This window comes from Grampus griseus (genome assembly GCF_964374135.1).
Source record: "Grampus griseus genome assembly, chromosome: 7".
NCBI lineage: Eukaryota > Metazoa > Chordata > Mammalia > Artiodactyla > Delphinidae > Grampus > Grampus griseus.
Window position 1 is genome coordinate 60,508,593 of NC_139001.1, and position 14,482 is coordinate 60,523,074.

Consider the following 14,482-nt stretch of genomic DNA (forward strand, 5'->3'; position numbering starts at 1 on the left):
TTAAATATATTTATTTATTTATTTATTTTTGGCTGAGTTGGGTCTTCGTTTCTGTGCGTGGGCTTTCTCTAGTTGCGGCGAGCGGGGGCCACTCTTCATCGCGGTGCGTGGGCCTCTCACTATCACGGCCTCTTGTTGCGGAGCACAGGCTCCAGATGCGCAGGCTCAGTAGTTGTGGCTTACGGGCCCAGTTGCTCCATGGCATGTGGGATCTTCCCAGACCAGGGCTCGAACCCATGTCCCCTGCATTGGCAGGCCAATTCTCAACCACTGCGCCACCAGGGAAGCCCCCTACTTTCTTCTGATTAGTGTTAGTATGGTATATTTTTCTCTACCCATTTACTTTTTGGCTGCACCGTGTATCTTGCGGGATCCTAGTTCCCTGACCAGAGATTGAACCTGTGCCCTTGGCAGTGAAAGTGCAGAGTCCTAACCACTGGACCTCCAGGGAATTCCCTCCACCTGTTTACTTTTAATCCATATATGTCTTAATATTTAAAGTGGAGTTCTTCTTATTTATTGATATTAAAGTGCTTTTCATATAGTTGGGTCTTATTTTTTGATCCAGTGTGACAAACTCTCTTTTCATTGGTGCATTCCGACCACTGATGCTTGAAGTGATTATTGATCTACTTGGATTAATACCTACCATATTTGTTACTGTTTTCTAATTCTTGCTCTTTTTATTTGTTCCTATCTTCATCCTCCATCTCCATTCTTTTTCTGCCTTTTTTGGCTTTACTTGAGCATTTTATGATTCCATCTTCTCTCCTTTCTTAGCATTTCAGTTATACTTCTTTTTCTTCATTTTTAAAAAATTTAAAAACTTTAGTTGTTGCCCTAGCGTTTGCAATATACATTTACAGCTAATCTAGTGAGAGTATTTTATGATTACAAAATAATCCTAATTCTTCCCTTTTGTCTGTTATCATTGCTGTCATTCATTTCACTTGTACATAAGCATGCACAGCATGTATATCTATATGTGTGTTATATATACATGTATTTGAATACAGTGTTGCTATTATTATTTTGAACAAACATCTATTAGATCAATCAAGAATAATAAATAAAAATAAATAAGAAATATAAAGATTTTTCACTTATTCTTTCTCGGATGTACTTCCTTTCTTTATGTAGATCAGTTTCTGACCTGTATCACTTTTTATTTCTCTCTCTAAAGAACTTCTTTTAACATTTCTGGCAAGGCATGTCTACTGACAACAAATTACCTCAATTTTTGTTTGAGAAAAATTTTATTTCTCCTTCACTTTTTTTTTGCACACTATTTAAAAAATTATTTTTTATTGACGTACAGTTGACTAACAATATTATATTTCAGGTGTATAACAGTTGTATAGTTGTATAACAGGTGTATAACAGATTCAAAAGTTTTATAGATTATATACCATTTATAGTTATAAAATATTGGCTATATTCCCTGTGCTCTAGCTTATGTCCTTGTAGCTTATTTAGTTTGTGCCTCTTAACCTCCTACCCTTATCTTTCCCCCTCCCTCTTCCCTCTCCCCATTAGTTACCACTAGTTTGTTCTCTATATCTGTGGGCCTGCTTTTTGTTATATTAGTTATTTTTTTAGATTCTGCATATAACTGATAACATGCAGTATTTGTCTTTCTCTGACTTATTTCAGTAAGCGTAATACCCTCCAGGTCCATCCATGTTGTTACAGATGGCACTCTTTTTTATGGCTGAGTACTGTTCCACTGTAGGTGTTTATGTATGTGTGTGTGTGTGTATGTACGAATGTATGTATGTATACATACCACATCTTCTTTATCCATTTGTCTGTTGATGAACACTTAGGTTGCTTCCTAATGCTGCTATGAACATTGGGGTGAGTATATCCTTTTGAATTAGTGTTTTCATTTTCTTCAGATATATACCCAGGAGTGGAATTGCTGGATCATATGGTAGTCCTATTTTTATTTTTATGAGGAACCCCCATACTGTTTTCCACAGTGGCTGTACCAATTTACATTCCCACCAGCATTGTACAAGGTTTCCCTTTACTCCACATCCTCACCAACATTTGTTGTGTTTTTTGAGGGTAGCCATTCTGATCAGTATGAGATAATACCTGAGGGTGGTTTTGATTTGTATTTCTCTGATTAGTGATGTTGAGCATTTTTTCATGAGCCTGTGGGCTATCTATATGTCTTCTTTATAAAAAGGTCTTCTGCCCATTTTTTAATTGGGTTATTTTTTGAAACTGAGTTGTATGAGCTGTATATACGTATATATCTATATATCTATAGATATTGATATTAACCCCCTTATTGGTCATATCATTTGCAAATATTTTTTTCCCATTCAGTATGTTGTCTTTTTGCTTTGTTGATCGTTTCCTTTGCTGTGAAAGAGCTTTTAAGTTTAACGAGGACCCATTTGTTTATTTTTGCTTTTGTTTCCTTTGCCTTAGGAGACTGATGCAGAAAATATTGCTATAATTTATGTCAAAGTGTGTTCTGCCTATGTCTTCTTCTAGAAGTTTTATGGGTTTTGGTCTTATGTTTAGGTCTTTAATCACTTTTGGGTTTATTTTTGTATATGATGTGAGAAAATGTTCTATTTCATTCTTTTGCATGTAGCTGTCCAGTTTTCCCAGAAGCACTTATTGAAGAGGCTGTCTTTTCTCCATTGTATATTCTTGCCTCCTCTGTTGTAGATTAATTGACCATAAGTGCATGGGTTTATTTCTGAGCTCTCTGTTCTCTTCCATTGATCTATATATCTGCTTTTGTGCCAGTATCCTACTTTGATTACTGTAGCTTTGTAGTGTAGTCTGAAGTCAGGGAGCATGATTCCTCCAGCTTTGTTCTCTCAAAACTGTTTTGGCTACTTGGGGTCTTTTTTGTGTTTCTATACAAATTTTAAGATTATTTTTTCTAGTTCTGTGAGAAATGCCATTGGTATTTTGACAGGGATTGCATTGAATCTGTAGATTGCCTTGGGTAGTATGGCCATTTTAACAATGTTAATTCTTCCAATCCAAGAACACGGTTTATCTTTCCATCTGTTTGTGTCATCTTCAGTTTCTTTCATCAGTGTCTTACAAGTTTTCTACAGGTCTTTTACCTCCTTAGGTAGGTTTATTGCTAGGTATTTTATTCTTTTTGATGTTACGGGATTGTTCCCTTAACTTCCCTTTCTGATAGTTTGTTGTTAGTGTATAGAAATGCAACAGATTTCTGTGTATTAATTATATATTCTACAACTACTGAATTCATTGATGAGCTCTAATAGATTTTTGGTGGTATCTTTAGGATTTTCTATGTATAATATCATGTCATCTGCAAAGAGTGTCAATTTTGGTTTTCCCTTTCCAATTTGGATTTCCTTTATTTTTTTCCTTGTCCAATTGCTGTGGCTAGGACTTCCAATACTATGTTGAATAAGAGTGGTGAGAGGGGGCATCCTTGTCTTACTCCTGATCTTAGAGGAAATGCTTTCAGCTTTTCACCATTGAGTATGATGTTATCTGTGGGCCTGTCATATATGTCCTTTATTATGTTGAGGTATGTTCCCTCTATACCCACTTTCTGGAGAGTTTATAAATGAATGTTGAATTTTGTTAAAAACTTTTAACACATCTTTTGAGATGATCATATGGTATTTAGTCTTCAGTTTGTTGATCCTTTTAATGTACTGTTGGATTCAGTTTGCTAATATTTTGTTGAAGATTTTTGCATCTATGTTCATCAGTGATGCTGACCTGTAATTTTCTGTGTGTGTGTGCGTGTGTGTGTGCATGGTACTTTTGTCTGGTTTTGGTATTAGGGTGATGATGGCCTCATAGAATGAGTTCATAAGTGTTCCTTCACCTGTGAAGCAAATCTGGTCCTCAACTTTTATCTCTTGGGAGGGTTCTTTTGTTTGTTTTTAATTACTGATTCAGTTTCATTACTGGTAATTGGTCTCTTCCTATTTTCCATTTCTTCCTGGTTCAGTCTTGGGAGATGGCACATTTCTAGGAATTTGTCCATCCCTTCTAGGTTGTCCGTTTTATTGGCATATAATTGTTCATAGTAATCTCTTATGATCCTTTGTATTATGTGGTGTTGGTTGTAACATCTTTTTCATTTCTAATTTTATTGGTTTGGCTCCCCTCTCTTTTTTTCTTGAGGAGTCTGGCTAAAGGTTTATCAATTTTGTTTATCTTTTCAAAGAACCAGCTCTTAGTTTCATTGATCTTTTTTATTTTTTAAAGCTTTATTTCATATCTGCCCTGATCTTTCCTCCTTCCTTCTATTAATTTTCAGTTTTATTTTTTCTAGTTCCTTTAGGTGTAAGGTTAGGTGGTTTGTTTGAGGTAAGCTTGTATCACTATAAACTTTCCTCTTAGAACTGTTTTTCTTGTGTCCCATAGATTTTGGATCATTGTGTTTTCATTTTCATTTGTCTTCAGGTATTTTTTTTTATTCTTTGATTTCTTCAGTGATCCATTGGTTATATAGTTGCATATTGTTTAGCCTGCAAATGTTTCTGGGTTTTAGCGGGGGTTTTTTTCCTCATAGTTGATTTCTAGTCTCATAGCATTGTTGTCGGAAAAGATGCTTGATATGATTTCAATTTTCTTAAGTTTACCAAGGCTTGTTTTGTGGCCTAGCATGGAATCAGTCTATCCTGGAGAATGTTCCATGTGCACTTGAATGTGTATTCTGTTGCTTTTGGATGGAATGTTCTATATATATATATATCTCAAGTCCATCTAGTCTAATGTGTCATTTAAGGCCAGTGTTTCTATATTGATTTTCTGTCTGGATGATCTGTCCATTGATGTAAGTAGGGTGTTAAAGTTCCCTACTATTATTGTGTTACTATAAATTTCTCACTTTATGTCTGTTAATATTTGCTTTATGTATTTAGGTGATCCTATTTTGGGTGCATATATGTTAACAATTGTTATATATTCTTCTTGGATTGATCCCTTGATCTATGTCCTCAGAGTGAGCTCCAGTTGCCACCTTCCTCTCCAAGACTCTCCAAGGTCAACAGGTAGGTCTGAACCAGGCTCCTTTCAAACGACTGCTTCTGCCCTGGGTCCCAGAGTATGTGAGATTGTGTGTGTACCCTTTGAGAATGGAGTCTCTATTATTTCTCATAGCCTTCTGGATCTCCTGAAATTAAAGCCCCACTAGTCTTTAAAGCCAAATGTTCCGGGGTTTCATCTTCCTGGTGCAGAACCCCTGGGCTGGGGAATCTCATGTGTGGGCTCAGACCCTCACTGAGGGAGAGCCTCTGCAATTGTAATTGTTCTTCCCATTTCTGGGTCAGTCACCCGAGAGTATGTGTCTTGACTATACCATGACTCCACCCTTCCTGTTTTGTTGTGGTTCCTTCTTTATATCTTTAGTTGTAGAACATCTTTTCTGGTAGGTTCTGGTCTTTTTCATTAATAGTTTTTCTGTAAATAGTTGTAATTTTGGTGTGCCCATGAGAGAAGCTCAGGGTCTTTCTACTCCAACATCTTGTAACTCCTCCTCCCTTCACTTTTTTAAAAAATCTTTTTTTAAAGGTTACATACTGTGTGATTCCATTTATTTGATTTTTTTAAATAAATTTATTTTTGGCTGTGTTGGGTCTTTGTTGCTGCACGTGGGATGTCTCTAGTTGCAGTGAGCAGAGGCTACTCTTTGTTGTGATGCGCAGGCTTCTCATTGCAGTGGCTTCTCGTTGCAGAGCACAGGCTCTAGGCACAAGGGCTTCAGGAGTTGCAGCACGTGGGCTCAGTATTTGTGGCTTGCAGGCTCTAGAGCACAGGCTCAGTAGCTGTGGTGCACAGGCTTAGTTGCTCCGTGGCATGTGGGATCTTCCCAGACCAGGGCTTGAACCCATGTCCCCTGCATTGGCAGGCAGATTCTCAACCACTGCACCACAAGGGAAGCCCCACTTTTTTTCAAAATGAATTTATTTATTCATTTATCTTTGGCTGCGTTGGATCTTCATTGCTGCACGCAGACTTTGTCTAGCTGCAGCGAGCGGGGGCTACTATTTGTGGCAGTGTGCGGGCTTCTCATTGCAGTGGCTTCTCTTGTTGCAGAGCATGGGCTGTAGGCACACGGGTTCCCCTGGAGTTTTAAACTCAGAGTTGTCCACACTGAACCTCCAGCAATTTGTCAATTATGATTCAGGTGTCCCTACCCCCAGCATTGGTTCCCACAGAGGTTACTGCTCCAGTATGTTGTGGTTTTCTGTATATGCCTGTCAGTCTCTCCAATTTTGGAGACAGTACTTTGTCCTGTGACCTTACTTTACTTCCCTTACAGATCTAGGATGAGTTACTTTCAGTTTGTTAGCTATTTACTCACTGTTATGATGGACTGGCAATGCATAACCTTCTTACATGCAGGACTGGAAACTGGAAGTATAGAATTCTTGGGTCAAAGCAATTTGCTTTGTCATCATAATTATCAAAGAGAGGCCTGATGACAACAACAGTGTTAACTTGTACATAACCTGTTTTTGGGCACCTGGCAGCTTTTAGGATTTGTTAATCATTGTTGTTTTGAAATTTTGCCTTTTAAAAATTCATCTGGTTCTGTGCTATATGGAGATGAACCCTTTAATCCTAAGACTTTTCAGACAAAAAAGAAAAAATCCATTCTACTCTGTCTCTCTACATTCTTTTATCTCCTGTTTAGTCATGTATTGGAATATTTGGACCTACCCCTGTGTCTTTTAGCTTTCCTTGATATTTTCTCCATCTATACTTCTAGGTTGTGTAATGAGAGTCTTGCCAGATCATCCTGCTCACAGCTTTGCTCTTAAGTTGTATCCCTCTACCATTCAGCCTGTCTTTTGTTTTTATTTAATGGCTATATCTTATTCTATGCCCTTGCGATATCAAATACACTTATTGTCCTCTTCTGTGGATTTTTTTTTCCGAAGTTTTTCTTTGGGCCTTTCTTGAAGTATTTTGGTGATTCATAGTTGTAATTTGTTTGGTTGCTTATTTAGTATCTGATTTTTATATTTGAGAGCCCCTTTTTATGGATCTTGTTCTGTTTATCAAAGACAGTGATGAGAGAGGTAGGCTGTGCTGCCAGGTAAGGATAGATCAGTATTTTGATTCTGGGCATAGGCTTCTCTTTTCTTCTTGACGGTAAGCAAGTACCTGGGGAGCACTGCTCTACTTCTCCAGCTCCACTGGCTTCACCCACTGTTATGTTATAGGCTGGGTACAGACACCCCATCAGCCCCCAACTTGGCCCATGTTTGGAGGATGGGACTTGTTTAGTTATTCTCAGTCAGCTCCCTAATGACTCACCCTGCCCAGCATCCATGGGCACCCTCCTGCTTTTTTGCACCTATTGATTCTGGGTTCCAAACCATTCCTCCCTTTGCAGTAGTCGACCTGTTTTGTGTTGTGATTTTCTCTTGTTTTATTTGCCAATAACTTTGATCCCATGGGCTCTCTTTTCGGCATTCCTCAAAATTTCAATTCCATCGCTAGCCCTCTCATTTTTCAGTGCGTAGCAGATTTTCTTGTTCTACTCTAGCACCTTATGGAATTTAGGATTGAAAGGGACAGTAGATTCTTCTGTTCCACCTGCCATCTTGATCCAATCTCACTATTACCATGTTAAGCAACAGAACAAAAACTTTTGTAGCCTGCCTTTCGTTCCAGTTAATTTTCTTGAAAAGAACTAGTGTTGCAGTGGCTCCTGGGCTGGTCCTATAGTTACAAAAAGTGCTGTACCACTAGCCATTCACAAAAAGTATTATTTACAAGGAATTACTGAAATATCAGCTGTTTACTCTGCTTCCTAGTATGCACAATTTTGTGATGAACCTACTGATACTCAAAAGCATATCCTAGCAGTGAACACTCTTGGGGTCATAAAATAGTATTCAGTAATAACCAATTTTATTTGCAATGAAGGAGGGATTAGAGACAATAGAACTATCTTAAAAACTACTCAGTTGGTCAGCATCATGGCAGAGTAAGACATTCCTTTTTTGTCCCTCCCATTTAAACAATGAATTAGACATCCATCCACAAACAAAAGCACTGCTGTGGGAACAAGCACCATATGTCAAGGGACCCAAAAGGAGTCTCACTGACCTGTTAATCCAGTAACGGGCTGTGGAACAAGCAACAGTGTCCCAAACCCTCTTGTCTAGTTAGTCAGAAAAAAACCCTGGAGAGTGCTGCCCTGGGCAGATACACATGGTTACGAGAAAATTTACAGAAATCCAGACTTTCCAAGGGGAGATTTCAGCCCACCATCAGAGAAGGAAAATCAAACAAACAAAAAAAAACCCAAGTCTCGTTGACAGTTTGAGGGACTTTCCCAGTGCTGCCCCCCACCTCCGAGGCAACACTGCAAAAGGGGCTGAACTATCCAGCAGTGGCAACCTCTGTTGGGAAAAAAGGGAGCAGTGAGTGAGTGCCCAACTACCCCAGTGATGTAGAACACAGCAGGAGAAACCTGTTTCTCTCCAGCAGTACCCAAAGTACTGAGGCAGGACCTCTATGACTAGGGGGTTAGCAGGAAAGAGGCAGATAAGAAAATCAAAAGGCATTAAAGGAATGCAGTTTCTGCTGACAGCATTCAGGACTTTAGCAGGAAGTCTACCCACAAGCCTCAGGGAGTGCCTCACCCAAGGATCACCCTACCGGATCCATGGGCATCCCCAATGCCCCAGGTGCTAAACTCATACCTCCCCCACTCTGTGGTCAGCTCCTTATGCACTCTTGGGGTGCAGGTGCAAGAGCAAGTCCAGTGAACACTATCAGAAAAAAAGACCAGGATAGGTGGGCAAGGGAGAAACCACAAACTTGAGGTATAGCGCCACCTTCTGGAAAACGAGACTTCTGGCAGCCAGTCTGGTGAGTGGTCAGAACCCGAGAAGACATAAACGCTTAAGAATTCTAACCTACCTAAGGAGACAAAAGACCTGTATGCAGAAAACTATAAGACACTGATGAAGGAAATTAAAGATGATACAAACAGATGGAGAGAGACACCATGTTCTTGGATTGGAAGAATCAACACTGTGAAAATGACTATACTACCCAAAGCAATCTACAGATTCAATGCAATCTCTAACAAATTACCAATGGCATTTTTCACAGAACTAGAACAAAAAAATGTCACAATTTGTATGGAAACACAAAAGACCCCGAATAGCCAAAGCAATCTTGAGAAAGAAAAACGGAGCTGGAGGAATCAGGCTCCCTGACTTCAGACTATACTACAAAGCTACAGTAATCAAGACAGTATGGTACTGGCACAAAAACAGAAATATAGATCAATGGAACAGGATAGAAAGACCAGAGATAAACCCACGCACATATGGTCACCTTATCTTTGAAAAATGAGGCAAGAATATACACTGGAGAAAAGCCAGCCTCTTCAATAAGTGGTGCCGGGAAAACTGGACAGCTCCATGTAAAAGAATGACATTAGAACATTTCCTAACACCATACACAAAAATAAATTCAAAATGGATTAAAGACCTAAATGTAAGGCCAGACACTATAAAACTCTTAGAGGAAAACATAGGCAGAACACTGTGACATAAATCACAGCAAGATTCCTTTTGACCCACCTCCTAATGGAAATAAAAACAAAAATAAACAAATGGGACCTAATGAAACTTAAAAGCTTCTGCACAGCAAAGAAAAACATAAACAAGATGAAAAGACAACCCTCAGAATGGGAGAAAATATTTGCAAATGAAGCAACTGACAAAGGACTACTCTCCAAAATTTACAAGCAGCTCGTGCAGCTCAATATCAAAAAAACAAACAACCGAATCCAGAAATGGGCAGACCTAAATAGACATTTCTCCAAAGAAGATATACAGATAGCCAACAAACACATGAAAGAATGCTCAATATCACTAATCATTAGAGAAATGCAAATCAAGACTACAATGAGGTATCACCTCATCAGAATGGCCATCATCAAAAAATCTACAAACAATAAGTGCTGGAGAGGGTGTGGAGAAAAGGGAACCCTCTTGCACTGCTGGTGGGAACGTAAATTGATACAGCCACTATGGAGAACAGTATGGAGGTTCCTTAAAAAACTAAAAATAGAACTACCTTATGACCCAGCAATCCCACTCCTGGGCAAATACCCTAAGAAAACCATAATTCAAAAAGAGACAGGTACCACAATGTTCATTGCAGCACTATTTACAATAGCCAGGACATGGAAGCAACCTAAGTGTCCATTGACAGATGAATGTATAAAGAAGATGTGGCACATATATACAATGGAATATTACTCGGCCATAAAAAGAAACGAAATTGAGTTAGTTTTAGTGAGGTGGATGGACCTACAGTCTGTCACACAGAGTGAAGTAAGTCAGAAAGAGAAAAACAAATACTGTATGCTAACACATATATATGGAATCTAAAAAAAAAAAATGGTTATGAAGAACCTAGGGGCAGGACAGGAATAATGACACAGATGTAGAGAATGGACTTGAGGACACAGGGAGGGGAAAAGGTAAGCTGGTACGAAGTAAGAGAGTGGCATGGACATATATACACTACCAAATGTAAAACAGATAGCTAGTGGGAAGCAGCCACATAGCACAGGGTGATCAGCTCAGTGCTTTTGTGACCACCAAGAGGGGTGGGACAGGGAGGGTGGGAGGGAGATGCAAGAGGGAGGAGATATGGGGATATATATGTATAGCTGATTCATTTTGTTATAAAGCAGAAATGAACACACCATTGTAAAGCAATTATACTCCAATAAAGAGTTTAAAAAAATAAAGCTTAAGAATTCTGCCACAAGAGGGGGCAAGAAGAGTGCAGCAGGTATTCCTATACAAAGGCAAAGAAATCTCCAGATATAACAGCTCCAAATAACAGTATACCCCCCATCTGAAGCCAAACAGTAAAGATTTAACTAAGATGTCAGCTACTTCAAATGTGAAAGCAGCAGTACCAAACTATAAGGAACATGAAAAATCAAGGAAACATGTCATCACCAAAAGAATAATTTTCCAATAACTAAGCTCAAAGGTATGGAATTTTGTGATCTAGCTGATAACTCAAAATAGCTGTTTTGAAGAAATTCAATTACAAGAAAATTTAGTCAAATCCGGAAAAGAGGTACAAGAACAAGATGAGATATTTACCCAAGGGATAGATATTATAAAAAAGAACTAAATTCTGGAGCTGGAGGAATTCAATAAAAGAAATGAAAAATGCAACAGAGAGCATCTGCAGCAGAGTGAAGCAAATGGAAGACAGGATATGTGACCTAGAGGACAGGAATTTTGAAATAATAGAGCAGAACAAAGATAAATGAATCAAAACAGTAAAGAAAGCCACTGTTATCTATAAGATTCCATCAAAAGAACAAATATATGAATAATCAATGTTCCAGAAGCAGTAGAGAGGAAGAAGGGGAGAGAAAATTTATTTAAAGAAATGATAGTTGAGCAGAAACCTGGGGAGAGATTTGGATATCCAAGTTCAAGAAGCTAACAGGTCACCCTATGATCTCAATGGAAAAAGACCTTCTTTAAGACATTATAATGAATCTGTCAAAAAATCAGAAAAGGAGCCAGGAAAAAAAGATTGTAACATACAAAGAAACCCCCATTAGGCTATTAGTGGAAATACAAAACAATCAGAAAACAAAGAATAAGATGGCATTAGTAAGCCTTTACATATCAATAATGCTAAATATAAATGGATTGAATTCACCAAACAAGAGGTACAAAGTAGCTAGATGGATTGAAAAAAAAAAAAGATCCAACTATATGCTGCCTACAAGAGACTCAGTTCAGCTTGAAGGACACACAGGCTCAAAGTTGCAGGATATACGGATATAAAATCAACATACGGAATCAGTTGCATTTATATATACCAGTAAGAAAACAATTGAAAAGAAATAAAATTATCCCATTTACAATAGCATCAAAAACAATAAAACATTTAGGAATAAATTTAACAAAGGAAGTGAGAGATCTGTACAATGAAAACTACAGGACGTTGATGAAAGAAATTGAAAAAGTCACAAAACAAATGGAAAGATATTCTGTGCTCACAAATTGGAAGAATTAATACTGTTAAAATGTCCATATTACCCAAACCCATCTATAGATTCAATGCAATTCCTATCAAAATTCCCATGGCATTTTTCACAGAAATAGAAGAAACGATCCTAATGTTCATATGGGATCAAAAAAGACCCCAAAGAGCCAAAGCAATCCTGAGAAAGAAAAAAGCCAGAGGCATTACACGTCCTGATTTCAAACTATACTACAAAGCTATAGTAATTAAAACAGTATGGTACAACGGAAAAGAATAGAGAGCCCAGAAATAACCCCCTGCATAAACAGTCACCTAATATTTGACAAGGGAGCCAAGGACACTGAGGGGGGAAAGAACAGTCTCTTCAACAAATGGTGTTGGGAAAACTGGATAACCACATGCAGAAAAATGAAATTGGACCCCTATCTTACACCACTCACAAAAATTAACTCAAAATAGATTAAAGACTTAAAAAGAAGACCTGACACCATAAAACTCCTAGAAGAAAACATACAGAAGAAGCTCCTTGATAATGATCTGTGCAATATTTTGGACATGACACCAAAAGCACAAGCAACAAAAGAAAAATCAACAAGTGGGACTACATCAAACAAAAAAGTTTCTGCACAGCAAAATATCAAAGAAAAAAAAAAGGCAACCTATGGAATGGGAGACAGTGTTTGCAAACCATATATCAAATAAGAGATTAATATCCAAAAAATATAAAGAAATCATACAACTTAATAACAAAAACTCAAATAATCTGACTAAAAAATGGATGTAGGAACCAAATACAAACTTTTCCAAAGAAGATATCCAGATGGACAACAGGTACATGACAAGGTGCTCAACATCAGGGAAATGCAAATCAAAACCTCATACCTGTTAGAATGGGTGTCATCAAGAAGACAAAAGAGGGACTTCCCTGGTGGCACAGTGGTTAGGAGTCTGCCTGCCAATGCAGGGGACATGAGTTTGAGCCCTGGTCCAGGAAGATCCCACATGCCACGGAGCAACTAAGCCCATGCGCCACAACTACTGAGCCTACACTCTAGAGCCCGCAAGCCACAACTACCGAAGCCCGCATGCCACAACTACTGAAGCCCACGTGCCTAGAGCCCGTGCTCTGCAACAAGAGAAGCGACCGCAATAAGAAGTCCACGCACTGTAACAAAGAGTAGCCCCCGCGTGCCACAACTAGAAAAAGCCCGCATGCAGCAACGAAGACCCAACGCAGCCAAAAATAAATTAATTTATGAAAAAAAAAGACAAAAGTGTTGTGAGCATGTGAGGGTGAGGGAACCCTTGTACACTGTTGGTGGGAACATAAATTGGTACAGCTACTATAGAAAACACTACAACAATTCCTCAAAAAGTTAAAAATAGAACTACCATACGACCCAGCAATTCCACCTCTGGGTATATATCCAGAGAAATGAAAACAGGACATTGAAGAGACATATACACTCCTATGTTTACTGCTGCATTATTCACAATAGCCAAGAGATGGAAACAACCTAAATGTCCATCAACAGATGAATGGATAACATATATATTATCTCATGTATATATATATATATAGTTTCTATATATATAGCTTTATACACACACACACACACACACACACAATGGAGTATCATTCAGCCATGAGAAAGGAGGAAATCCTGCCATTTGTGACAACATGTAGCTAATGCTACACCTGTATCATGCTACACCTATTTATGTATTGCAATATATAAACATATCAGATCAACACATTGTACACCTTAAACTTACACAATTTATATGTTAATTATACCTCAATAAAAATAAATTTTTAAAAACCTACTCTGTCGACTTTAGGAAAAGGCCCAGCACTGCCTTTAGCTGCCTCATTTGAGAGGGCCTCTTAAATCAAGAATTCTACGTCTAGGCCCTCCTGTAGCTGTGTCCCCATCTGCAGGGCCAATAGGATATGACCATATGGAGCCCATTTCGTTCAAGGCACCCGGGATTCAAATTTCCTGCCTAGACAGCTCAGCTTCCATGGCCTGCATGAGCCTCTTCAGTCAGGCCCATTTTCCCAAAATCGCACCCTAATATCTAACGGTGGCCAAGAGGTGGCTATTTGCAGGGGGATAAAACTTAGGCATGTAGGCTGAAGAATCTACAAATGTTCCTTAGTGGCTCGTAAGAGATGGAGCGGTGGAAGAGGAGAGGAATGGGCTGTGGGCTGGCTGTCTCCTGGCTGCTACCTTCTGACATGGAATTCTGAGAAGTCTGAAAATTCTGAAAGCCAAGCTGTCTGTGCATGTTGTTGTGAACATAATTTAATATCTTGTTAGCTTGATTTTATTACATAAAAATATTTTCACCTATTGCCTCAGGCCCTGAAAATGTTAGGGGAGGAGAGGACCTAGGAAGGAGAAAGGTAGTGATTGCTAAGTGGATTTCAGGCAGAGTCCTTGTTAAT